The following is a 12774-nucleotide window of genomic DNA, read 5'->3' on the forward strand; positions in this document are numbered from 1 at the left end:
GCACTATGAAAAATGAACTAAAAACCAATTTGCCTTAAATGAAGACACAGGGATTATTTATTCATAGCTGATTTTGTGCACAAAGGCAGTAAACAATCCAAAGAGTATTGTTTGGAAAGCATGCTGATCACGCACCAGTAGTGTGATATATTACAAAATTGGTTAAAAAAAATACAACACTATATAATCGTGAGGGATTACAAAAACACATGTGGTCGATATGTTAACATCAATTCCAAATCCCACAGAGGCCAATTAAAACAAGCTCGAAAAGTCAAAAATAATGAAAATTATGCTCAATGATTATTAATGAAGGCTCCCAAACCACGATGGCAGCCATGTTAGCGACATTTTGCAAACAAACTCAATCTTTTTGTTTGATTTGATGCATTATTAAAACTTTAACGTATCGTACTACTGCTCATTAAATCTTGAGTTTCCGCAACTTCAAATAGTCGCAAGGTATCCTACTAACATGTCGACATCAAATTTCCAGCACACTTTACACACCCAATTTTGTGTCTTGCTGAAATAAGCCCATTGAAACAGACCTTATTGTGCCCTGTGGTACATTGCCGCGCCAATGCAATTGTTACCATGACAACCAGGTCTTTGTTACTAAAGTAGAGATGTTGGGCGTTTCTTCTCATCGTGCCAGTAAATGTATGCGTAAGAGATCCAAGACTGGAACTGAGGACCTCTCGATTGTGAGCTAGTGGTGCCTCAAAGATCATCAAGTGTATCAAGTCAAGGCCTGTCTGATTAAAAATAAAAAAAAGCGCTGGATTTAATAGACACCGTCGTGTCCATCCCTATCAGAGCGGCTTCTACTAAGATGCAATTAATTCCAAAGCAGTAGCGTGAAATTAATTTAATGCTTCTTCATGAGATTGCAGCCCGGTGTGGAAACAATCTTCAGATGGGATTCTTTGCATCGTTCACCTAAAAGGACAAGATTGGGATTGATGCCTCCCAGCTTCCTTAAGTACAAACTATTTACCTGAGACACAGTATTTTGAGTCACGTGACTTTTTTTGCGGCAGAAATGGGATACAGTCACACATGAATAAATTCCCAGTAAATCTCAAATCATTTTTTTTTTTGCAATAAGGCTGCTGGGTCCAAGCACAATCCCTATCATGTCCACTAGATAGCAGCGTTTACCTCTCATAAGAGGAGAATGCTTCTGTCAGATGTTTTTTCAGAGATCTTGTGAGCCAAGCAACCACCTGACAACGCTTCAATTAAGCATTCACTGTCACTTGTCTGACAATAACTCCATGTTGGGTTGTTTTTTTTCGTGCGCACACACCTGCCGACTCGTTAAAAGTCACAAGAGACTCCTCCATGACAATATTCCACACACAAGCTCACAAGCTTTGAAGTCACTTGCACGAAGCCTACTGAAGTCTACATTTTGCAACTGAAGAAAGGTAAACTCTCGTTGCAGTACAGTACAACTATATAGAGTGGGCGGTTGCTGTATGAACAAATAACAAACAGACTAATAGACGGCAAAATAAGAGACTAAAGCAACTCAAAGAGTTTTCTTTGATTATATTGACCTGTTTTCTCTCCACGCTGCACATGATAAACTAAAAAAAAAGTGTGGGATGAAAGCATAACTTTCATCTTGTTGCTGCCATTGAGGATCAAACATGGATCAACTGCACTCTCCATCAAACATGTCTGACTATGGCATGGACTAGTCATGTCGACGATTAGGTGTAAAGGTCTGTGGTCCTGTGGCGATTCAGCTGTACCATCACAGCAAAACCTGCCGTTTGTTCCTCGAAAAGCGGTGAACTTCCTGTTCATTACTGTCCACCCTGTAGCTAGAAGACACTTTGGTTCCCACTGCGCGGAGCAATGTTCTCAGAGAAGTGATTAAAGTCCAGCACAGCGTGATTGGAACCAGTGTCGTACATTTAACATGAGAAAAATCATCGACCTCTCAGGTTGGGCCACATACGAGGAAATTCTTTGTTATTGTCCAGCGCTTTCATAAAAACAACTAAAGAACACATATGAGAAAGAAAATCACAACATTTTGAGGCATCTGCAGTTCAGTTGTATTTAACTTTAAGAACGCTTCAATACATTTGCATTTCAAATCAATATTTACTATCAGGCATTTTGTGTGCTACCTTTTAATTGAATACTAATCATTATCCACAATGGTACTGGGAGTAAATAGTTTGAGTACTAAGGACTTCAAATGACTTCAAAAAGAGTGCCAGAAGGATGATAAGACAAACTTTATACCCAAAAAGATTAGAGACAAAAACCAAACGCCTCAGTGTGCCTTGCTGGGATCAGAAAAATAGATCCAATATGTGGATGTGTCTTGCACCTGCTCAACACGGAAGAGAAGAAAAATGGCGTGTGGGCTTGTGAGCGCAACCCGGGGCTCCATGCCAGGTTTGAAGTCAGGGTGCTACCCCCGCCGCGAGGATCTATAGACCACCTTTGGTGCGACTTGCTCCTTTGCCTTCTCTGGCAGTACTTTGAGGCTGAGAGATGTCAAACTGTCTTCTCGCCCGGGGGGTCGTGGCCGGATAACCGCGACGACTATGTGTGGAGTTTAATTGGCTGCTTGCACATTTTAAATTTCAAGTCCCCCTACTTAGTCGGGGTTTAAATAAAGGATGGAGCAGGAGGTGGAAGCAATTCTTGTTCCTGCCTGCCACAACAAAATATGTGTACAATTGTGGACAAAAAGGGCCACAATTCACAAACATGACGCACCAGATGGTTGGTTTCACAGATTGGGAGGGGGTGGGGTGGGGGGGGTGGGGGGCTGTGGTTACAATTCCATCTGGGAAAGAGCTGATAAAAACAGAAAAAAAAAGTGTCTCGTGCTGAAAATAACTCTGAAGGTGATTGGGCGAACAATTCCATCCATGATAGGAAACCGGAAAATAGCATTGAATTGCCCATATTCTGATCAATCAATCAAGATTCTTTCAAATGTGGATCAAAATCCACATGATATACTTTCACTTCTTGCACACAGCACCAAAACCTAGAAACCACATTGAGGTTTACATGCAACATTTTAAACCCAGATTCTTTTCATGTTCTAAGACCGAGCTTCGGCTCGCTCACGGGAAATACAATGGATGGATTTTCTGCCACTCTTGACCCGACATTCTCCTATCAAGAGCTTGAGCACCTCACAATGCAGCCAACAGAACACAAATAGAGCACAAATGACAATATGAGCTGTAGAAATGCGAGATTCAGAGGGTTATGTCACGCAGCTGGCACCCAGAAAGGCGTGCTCACGCCAAGCCAAGTCCCAGCGAGCGCACTCGGATTGTTTTTCCTAAATATTGGCAGTCCGGTGATAGATGCCAGAGAAAATCTGATTGGACTGAGTGGCTGTATTGAATGATCGGTAGGAAACAAAAGACTCGCAGCAGCACGCGCGACCGGAATGGATCCAACTTGTGTAGCTTAGACGCATGATCCATCCAATATCAATTAAAATGAAAATCAATCTTGCTTTCGACTCAATCATTTTGATGATGGTGATTAAGGAAGAAGAAAATATATGCCCTGCTCTCTGCTGCGGCTATAAATTGTATCACTACCCTTTTTTTTCCTCCCGGTAATAAGTAATCTGCTGTAAAACTTGCTTATACTTTCTGCGCACACTCTTGAAAATGAGAAGTACCACTGCCACCTTCTGGAGTGGATGTGCAACTACAATTTATTTTAGTACAAAAATAAAAACATGTCAGATTTTTAACCGGCATGTTGTCCTAGAAAACCTGACGTGCTGATTTTCAACAATGCAGGCAAAAATGTACACAAAATGTCCTGATATTGAGAAGCAGAGGTGTCAAAATACAAGAGCAAGATAGCTAATGCTGCATTTTCATCAAAATACACTTGAGAGATGATGAATGGTTATTTTTTTTGTTTTGGTTTGTTTTTCCCTGGTCTTCACCCTTCCAAATTCTTCTCTTGTGCTTTTTTTAACCACTGACTGACAAAGTGTGTCCCTGTCAGCAAAAGCCCTCTCCATCCATCGTGAGTGACAGATAAAGGGGTGATGAGGGAAGGGGGAAATCGATGCATGAACATTCCACAGTCTTTCCTCTCCCTTGACCTTCAATCCTCACCTCAGAGAGGTCAACTCAAAACCACGTCATTTGCAAATCCCAAAACCAGGCATGTTTTAGCATCCTTCTTTCAGACAGACTAAATATATCTAGACAGTATGACCGTACTTTTTTTTAAATTAGAGCCGGGAGTTTAATGAGTTTATGTAGAGTAATTAAAAAAAAAACGTTAGTTTTTCTCACATCGACCATGACTTTGGTTATTCCAACAGGACTTCAAACCAACATTATTATCTTAATGCAAAACACAAACCGCAAGCTAGCTAACATTAGCTTCCACCAAACAATGCTAATTTATCTCAGTAATTGGCGAAAAGTAATGGCGGTCAGTCTGTGATTTTTTTGTGTTTAATTTTTTGACTTGACAGGTACCAGAAGCACATTGCGTTATTGTTAACCTAATACGAGTCCACAAATGATTTCTTGATTTCATTTGACATTCACCAACCAAAAAAAACAATTCTTTACAATATCATTTTCTATGTGCCCCATCTAGTCTGATTAGTTTTGCATTTGAAGAATAAGAATTCAAGCCAGGGCGGCCATTTTGTTACTTGCTTGTGACTGAAAATGACATCCCGGTGCTTAAGTATCGAACAATCACGCCTCACTTGTTTTCTGTCACGTGACAATTTAATACAATTAATAAACAAAGTCTCTAATTAATGTTCAACCAAGTCCCACCACTACTCGAAAGGTCTTTAAGCAAGTCGATTGCGTCAGAAAGTGAGTGAATATGTGCATCGTGATGAAATGATATTGACATCCTACAAACGCAGGTCTCCAAAAAGTCAAAGCCGCTTTCGGAATTTGACCTTTAGAGGGTCCGAGACGACAAATCTCCTTTAGGTGGAATGAACGTATTAGCCTCTGCCGGTGATTAATTACGAACAGCAAATGGCTGCCATGGGTGACAGCTTGCGTGATAACATTTCTTATCAGTGACCTCCATCGGCAGACCGTGCCATAACTCACACAGTCCTGATTTAGAGCGACTCTCATGGAAGTTTTCTGTAGAGCCACAGTTAATTCATGATTGATTCCCTGATTAGAAAAAGTAGAAGAAGAAATGAATGCATACTGTAATTTCACCTTCAAATGATATCGCATTACCTCCATATCATTAATTGGTGCCAGTAAGATAGATCGCAATCTCGTCAAGAACTAATTGGAAAAAAAAATTGCTCAAGTCACAACGCCAGTGTACATATTATATATGATGCTCGTGTCGGTGAGAACTCTCTTCTATCGATCCAAAGCCATGATCTGTTCTCTTTGACAAGTTTGTAAACAACATTATTAATTTATAATAACACGGCCATTAGCGGGTTCGAGCAGGAGTTGTGCGGGGGGAAAACACAAATGAACCGATAAAAAAAAAAAGAAAATACTGCTTGTTTGTACACGCGAGATCCCCGTGGAACTAATTTATATCAACGTGATTGTTTTAAGGTAGGAATGCTTTATCCAGCGGTTACACGTGTTGCATTGATTCTATCATGGTATGACTCATTTAAGAAAGTTATTGTTGTCTATGACCTGTACTGGCTTGTACTAACATTGAAAATACACTTGTACCTAAACTTGGGAGTTGAAATCATTCCGTGACCACCATTCACTTGTCCATATCATTTTTTTAGTAACTTGATATGCATTTTGTTGTATAATGATCATAAAATCGTCTTTAAAGATTAAAAAAAAGGAAACCCAGTTCCATCATTTGTTTTTAAATCTTGTTCCGCTACCTATTTTGGATGTAATTCCACTCTCTGCCACTAGAGGGTGGTATATTATTGCGTTCTCATTTTGTCTGACCTTCCCGATCAATAAACGGTTGAAAGTGTGACTGTGGTGCTCTTTGACCACACATGAGGCTATTAAAAAGAAAATAATTGCTCCATGTTTTTGTCTTGACTACAGTGATACACTAACTTTACAGGCATGACGAACTAACTATAAACCGTAACTACTGATTTCTTTTTTTTTTCTTTTAAAGATCGGATGGTAACGGAGCTCTATCCGTACTCCGAGAAGCATTTTTCAGTCATAAAACATTTCTTGCTAATAACGTGAACACTAAAGCGCAAAGTGGTTGGAAACTACTGTATTTACATCTTGAGGAGGTCATCTGCTTTTAGCCTCCTCAGAACATACCAGACGTCCTTCAAAATGCTTGTTTTATCTGAATAACAATCTTTACATTCATTTGGAACACATGTAGAGCCAGTGATAATGAGAATCCCACTTGAAATTGTTTCTCATCTAAAATACACAAGGAGACGTTCATTATTCATGCGAATAATTATTTCATAGCCTTCCATTATCAAACTTAGTGACGGAGCCCTAATGGGATCTACGCACACATATATGCACGGAAAGATAAAATCGGCTGACAAATAGTATATGTTTATTGATATAAAGGGTGTTTTATTTCCTAGCTGCATTATACAGTAGCTTTGACCATGGGCAACTAGTGGCCATAACAAAAGGCTAGATGAAGGTTGCATGTAATTACATCCGCCTCCATTGGCTTAATTAGATCACCTTTAAGTCAGTGTTGTGTGACCGCATGAATGTCAACATGCAGTAAGTTGTTGAAAACAAAAACTCTCATACAGAGTATACTTACCTGAAGATTTCATACGGAGAGTATATTTAACTGGAAAAAAAAAAAAAAAAACTCGAGGATTTGATTGTTTTGACAGGCACGTGTCAGACGCCAAAGCGCGCTGTTTATATTAACTGTCATGTCGGTTTTTGCAACAGATGAGCACGGAGTCATTATAGCTGACTAAACACAGCGGAATTGTAGATTGGTGCTAATAATGGAGCTTGAATGTGTTCATCTTCTTCTTCTTCATCATCATCGCGGCACTCGTCTTTCTCCCGCGTAACGCATGAGTGCAGTTGACAAGTTGAAGTGTGCTGATGTAGCAAGCGATAGCTTTGCACGCTGTATTTGACTCATTTTGAAATTTGGTATCCATAAGAAATCATAGAAATAGGAAAATTGGCTATATTATACAATTTCACACAAACAACTTACATTACCCTCAAAAGTCAATCTTATTTTAAAAGAATAATAATTATGATGTCACCGTTTTCACATAATGTGCAAATACCAGTTACTGCTTGGCACAAAAATCGGTCAATGAACTAAAATAGATGTTTCGTTCTTTTATTTTATAGTCAAGAATAGTAAAGATCAAATCTAGCACCAACGTCACGGCTCCACCACAAGTCACCATGCCGTTAAAAACAATTTTGTATTGTTTTTTTTAGATAAGTTGCCACACTAGCGTGAGGCAAGGCTGCCTCAAATAGGCCGATTTCAGCAAGACAAGAAAATGGATGTAAATTCTATTATAATTCTTGATCCTTCGGGTATTTTGTTGAAAGCATGTCTCAGACATATTATTGAGACACATGGGAACTTTTTTAAATGAAAAAAGAAAAGCCTAATTTGTCTCCTTTAAGTACTGCACATCCACGAGGGAAATTAGCGACGATGCAAATCTTCTCCATTCAGTTTTTCTAATTTCTCCCAGTATTCCTTTGAGGTAGCATGTAGCCACGATCTAAAACATGCACGAGTGGGCAGGTATGTACGTACTTGGCATTCCATTTTATTGACTGTTTTCAAATACCGCTTTGACTGCTCATTTAATCGCACAGGAATTTTTCCAAGGTGACATTATTGCCCGCATTTCATGTTGCACTGTGCTCACCTAACCCCCCCCCCCCCCTCCCTCAGCACACTCTTCCACCACTTCCATTTTTCATTGTCATTTTAAACTGTCAACCTTTACTCTGGCATACCCTGCGTTTCTTTTTGCGCCGTCCTTGGTCCCATCGTTTCAAATCATTGTTACCATGCATGACTGTTTACTGGAGGGAGGGGGTAAAAAAAAAAAAAATGCTAATGATGTTGGCTTCCATTTACAGTTAATTAGAATCCAATAAATATGGTGGAGGTGGGTGGCGTGATGGATGTAGTGTGCCACAAGTCTGGTGTGCAGCGATGTCCGGGTGATCAATATCGGAATATTGAACGCATTACCGCACATAGGCGCCTAATGAACCAACGGTTTTTATCTGTTAATTACATGTGAGAATGGGCACACACACACACACACACACACACACACACACACACACACACACACACACACACACACACACACACGCCTTAGCATTCCTCTCACAGTGCGACAGCATTCTGGGCCCAGCTAGATAATGGACGGTTATTTCGCATAACAAATCGGCAAGCACATTCCTCTCTTTTCGCCCACTCACACTTTATCTGGCACAACCCTTCCCCAGCTTTCATTTACTGCAGGTAATTCTCAACGCGACAAATTGGATGCTGTATCTGTGCAACGTGACGCTCCCATTGTCCCCCAAGCATCTGAATTTATTCTGCTCAACATCGCATCGCTGCGACTGTGGCCGGCTTTCAATATATTGGCGAGGTTAATCGGGTTAATGTTGGCAAAATGAACAAATGTGCCTCAAAACACATTGTGGGAAACTTTTCTTGTGTATTCGTATTGATGAAATGAAATTATTTATTCAACAGTATAACAATTTGAATTTCGCTCAAAGGAAAACAAGGATGTATAAGGTGAAGGTAGTCAAAAAACAAAACATGAACTTTATTCTAATTAATCAAATGCGTCACTAAAATATTGCTTGTGCAAAAAACAAAACAAAAAAAAGCTTCTGAGTGGCTGTTTTAAAAAAACAAACTGGTTTGTCCAATGTTTAAGTTGAAAACACTCAGTTTGCTCCTGCAAAAGTGTAGATGGAAAGAAAAAAGAAAGCACCCAGCCATAGTTAAAAAGTCTTACGTCCAATGAAATGCGGAAACAGTGCACGGACACAAAATAAAAAATGTACACCGAAAGTTTTGGGCTGGCTTTCTGTTGCGGGTCAACTTTCCTTTTTCCAATAAAAAAAAACGGATTTATTTGGATTGCCTCTTTGCATACACAATACGTATAATAAAATAAAAAAAGTCACGTTTTACGTACAACTGTCTTTTTCCTCAACCCATGAAACAACTTTCACGTACGGGTTGCATGTAAATAACTCAACGAGCAGTGCCAACAGAAAAAAACCATGACAAAGAAACTAACATTCGGTTGTGTTGACCTGAGCTGTCTCTTTCTTGCCATTGATTTGAATGAGCGTGACCTTCTCACTACTCCAATGACCTTTGTGGGCAATTAGTAGCTGATTTAAAAGGACAGCATATTTCATTGTCAATAATTTGCGCCGATTCCGATCGGAAGCTATCTGATTTTTTTGGAACCTTATTTACACTGCTTTGGCTCAGACACCAATTGAAAAAGCCCTGCAGTGCTTCACAGACTAAACATGATATATAATAAACGATATAGCGATGAGTCAATTTATTTTGAGTAACCCTTTGGAAAAAAAAAAGTTGTTTTTTTTCCTTGACATTTTCAACTTCCCCCGCAAGCACAAACACAAGGCTGACCTGTGGGGCCATTAGTTTTGGCCTCTTGAAGCGCACTCCAAAGCTCTTGGCAACTCTCCTCCCATGGGCTCCACTTCTATTTATTTTTAACTTCGGCGGCTGCACCTTGTCCTTTCTTTCGCTTTGGGCGAATCTGACAGATAAGCCGAGAGGAGGGAGGCATACGTTCTGCACAACAAGTTTTTTTTCTTTTTTTTCCCGAGCGCTCACAGTTATTTACAATGAAAAGGATTTCGGTAAGCTCGCTCAGGTGGAATAGATTCTAAAAGCAGGTGGAACGGCGCTATTAAACGCTAAGCTCAGTCGACAATATGTCGGAGACATGTTGAAGATAGAACGGAGCCGAAATGTAAATGCTAGTTGGACAGCCTGGGCTAGCTGGCGGACTTTTCTTAAAAGAACTCTTATGCAACTACTGATTGCTTTTTTTTGCACAGCAGGCAGTGAAGCCCGCTTAGTGCAGGCTGTTGCACGCTCCGAGCAAACAAGTCTGCATGACTGCTGAAGATGATTTTTTTTTTTTTTAAAGTGCTTCCTCTTGAGCTCGAGCAAGTATTGGTCATACAGAAAAGTCCAAGATGATCATTTCAAGTGTGAGAAGAGGACTCGGAGGTACTAATCCCAGATAATTTTAGAGTGCATCCCAGATTGGTCAACAGCCAATCACAAAGCAAGACAAGCAGATGTTAAAAGCTTTTTCACACTGCACTTAGTAACAAGTGGCGTGTTTCATTTGCTGTTTTTGTCTGGTTAAAGCTTTTTCAAAAGTGCTTTTTTTGAAAATGGCTGCAAAATATCAAGAAGGTCATTTTAAGAACCTGTCAGGAGACTAACTTGTACAAACGACGTTCACGTCAGATCTTGAAAAGGTCCCTGTACTAAAATGCCACAGTCTCAAATAAATATATTTAAGATAAACTGCACATATCAAAGTGGCCTTTTAATATTATGAGACTTTAAGCAGCAGTTAATGTTGATATATCACACCTGTTAAATTTTATGCACTCTTATAATAAAGCTCACTTATATATTTTATAACAATTTAAACAAAACAAATCTTTGCATGCATGTTTGCTTCCAGAAATGTAAAATCCAATCCAGAACTGATGATATTTTCTACTGGTTACAAAACAGAGTCCGTTGTGATGTAGAATTTGAGCGATACTGCAACACATGAGTTCCGAACAGCAGGGCAGGAGCTTTCATTGCCTTAACAACGTTCACGTCATTCTTAGGGTTGGATCGGAGTTTACTCACTTTGGCCATGGCATTGCTACTCGGCCCTGGAAAGGACGGTCCAATGGAGCTGAAAATGAATACGGCAGGCGCCCTGCAGGCGTAAGAAAAGCCAGAGGCCATTAGGAGAGGTGCCAAAGAAAGCTTACCGCACTCCATTATGAGCGCTGCTGGGCCAAATTAAAATCTAATTCTGGGCTGACGTCAAAAGAGAGAGAGAAAGAGAAAAAGTGTCATTTCTTCAATTTACACCCTTCTTCCATTCCATTAAAGATGTAATTTCTGCTCATCAGACACTGGATGAAATTTGTGCCCCAAAGGAGCTTTTTTTTCCAGTTTAAAGTAATTAGTTGCTAAGAGCAGACTCGTGAAAGCAAGCATGCCTGTGCAAGTGAACGGAAATTGAGGAAAAAAAAAAAAAAAGGGACTGCTGGGGGCTGCAGAAAGTTTTGTTATTTAGTGACGGGCTTAAAATCATGACTCATTGGAATTAACGACCTCTCCAGAGAGAAAGCCATCATGTAATGTTCTTAAGATGACCAAGTCGATTTGAGAAAAAAAAATAGACTAGAGTGCTCCGTATTTTAAGATTTGTTCAAAAATGAACACAAAACATCAGCTTCATCTTTTGGCACTTTTTTTTGCAATCTGGATCAACCAACCTGGAAAATGGATTAAGCAAATTAGTGATCAGTTTAGTTCCAGGGACCTGAAGCAAGGCTTTATAAATGAATTAAAATATCACACCAAAGCCTAAAATGAGACTTATGCAACGGGGTTAAGATCAAGAGATAAAAATCGAGCTGTCTTCATTTTGGATGTCATCGCATGCTCATTGGAGTCAAAGTGCGTCTTTAATGCTTTTGTCTCAGCTGCTGGCCGTTTGCTTGCAAAGCTTATTATAAAAGTGACTCAGCGCCTCACCGACTGAGCTCTTTCATCCAGACGCTCGCCAGGCGGGGTGACCATAGTGAGAAGGACCGAAGCCCATTTGGGTCTTTGTAGCCAAGCCGCCGGCCCTGCGCCTCTGATTGGATTTATTGTGCCTTTGTCGTTTGATCATGACTCCGTCCGTCCAAAGCGGAGGCAAATACGTAAGATCAAGCTACCGCACAAGCTTGCGGTCCTGCCTGGCCCAGTAAGGGTGCTTATCAAAGAGCAAAAAAGAGTGACAAAAGGAGGTGCTCAGAAATGAAAGATAGGCACACATTTTTTTTTAAAATACAAAAAAAAGCACTTCAATAGCTAACAGTGTGAAGCCTTAAATGAGGGGCACCTCAGCAGGCATCAAACTAAAAGTGCGGAGAGAGAAAAAAAAATTGGTGGCATATTTAGGTGTTTTTGCAACAGCCAGTTGTCATGACAATTTAGTTGAATTTTATGCTAAAAGTAAAGCACAAAAAGTGTTTGATATTTAAAAAAAAACCATTTTAATCAGAAAATATGATGTGATTTACACAATCCTTTGGCTGTCGTGAGAGCCATGCTTCAATTAATCACCGAGAACATAGTAGATAGTAGAGATCGATAGTGGGACTCAGCAGCCGCTGCTTGACAATTCCCATTACGGTTGTAATTAAAGATGCAAGCAGTGATGAACGAGCCCTCACATCCGCTATTTTATGCCAAATTCCCAAATAAACTTTGATCGACATGTTCAGGCCACATTAGGTGGTGGTCATCATTTAGCATTGTATCCAGGGGCGGAACTATATAGACCACCCCAAGAACATTTTGTGATTTGTCTTTTTTGTGATGACGTATTTTTTAAGATGCATTGATAGTCCGCCACAAGTTAATTATATTAACTGCATATTTAAAAGAATAAATATACAATCGATGTCAAGGCAACAGCTGCCACAATCTATATCTTAAGTAAAGAAGTCGTTACCGATCACAATTTGT

General features: G+C 39.9%; 1 protein-coding gene across 1 annotated transcript in view; it reads right to left on the reverse strand.

The window, feature by feature from the left end:
• LOC147046167 (desmoglein-2-like protein) overlaps positions 1-12774 on the reverse strand; it is a 155056-nt gene that overhangs the window by 16505 nt on the left and 125777 nt on the right. The window lies entirely within an intron of this gene.

Source organism: Syngnathus leptorhynchus, chromosome 14, assembly GCF_054491065.1.
Source record: "Syngnathus leptorhynchus isolate UIUO chromosome 14, UIUO_Slep, whole genome shotgun sequence".
Taxonomy (NCBI): Eukaryota; Metazoa; Chordata; class Actinopteri; order Syngnathiformes; family Syngnathidae; genus Syngnathus; species Syngnathus leptorhynchus.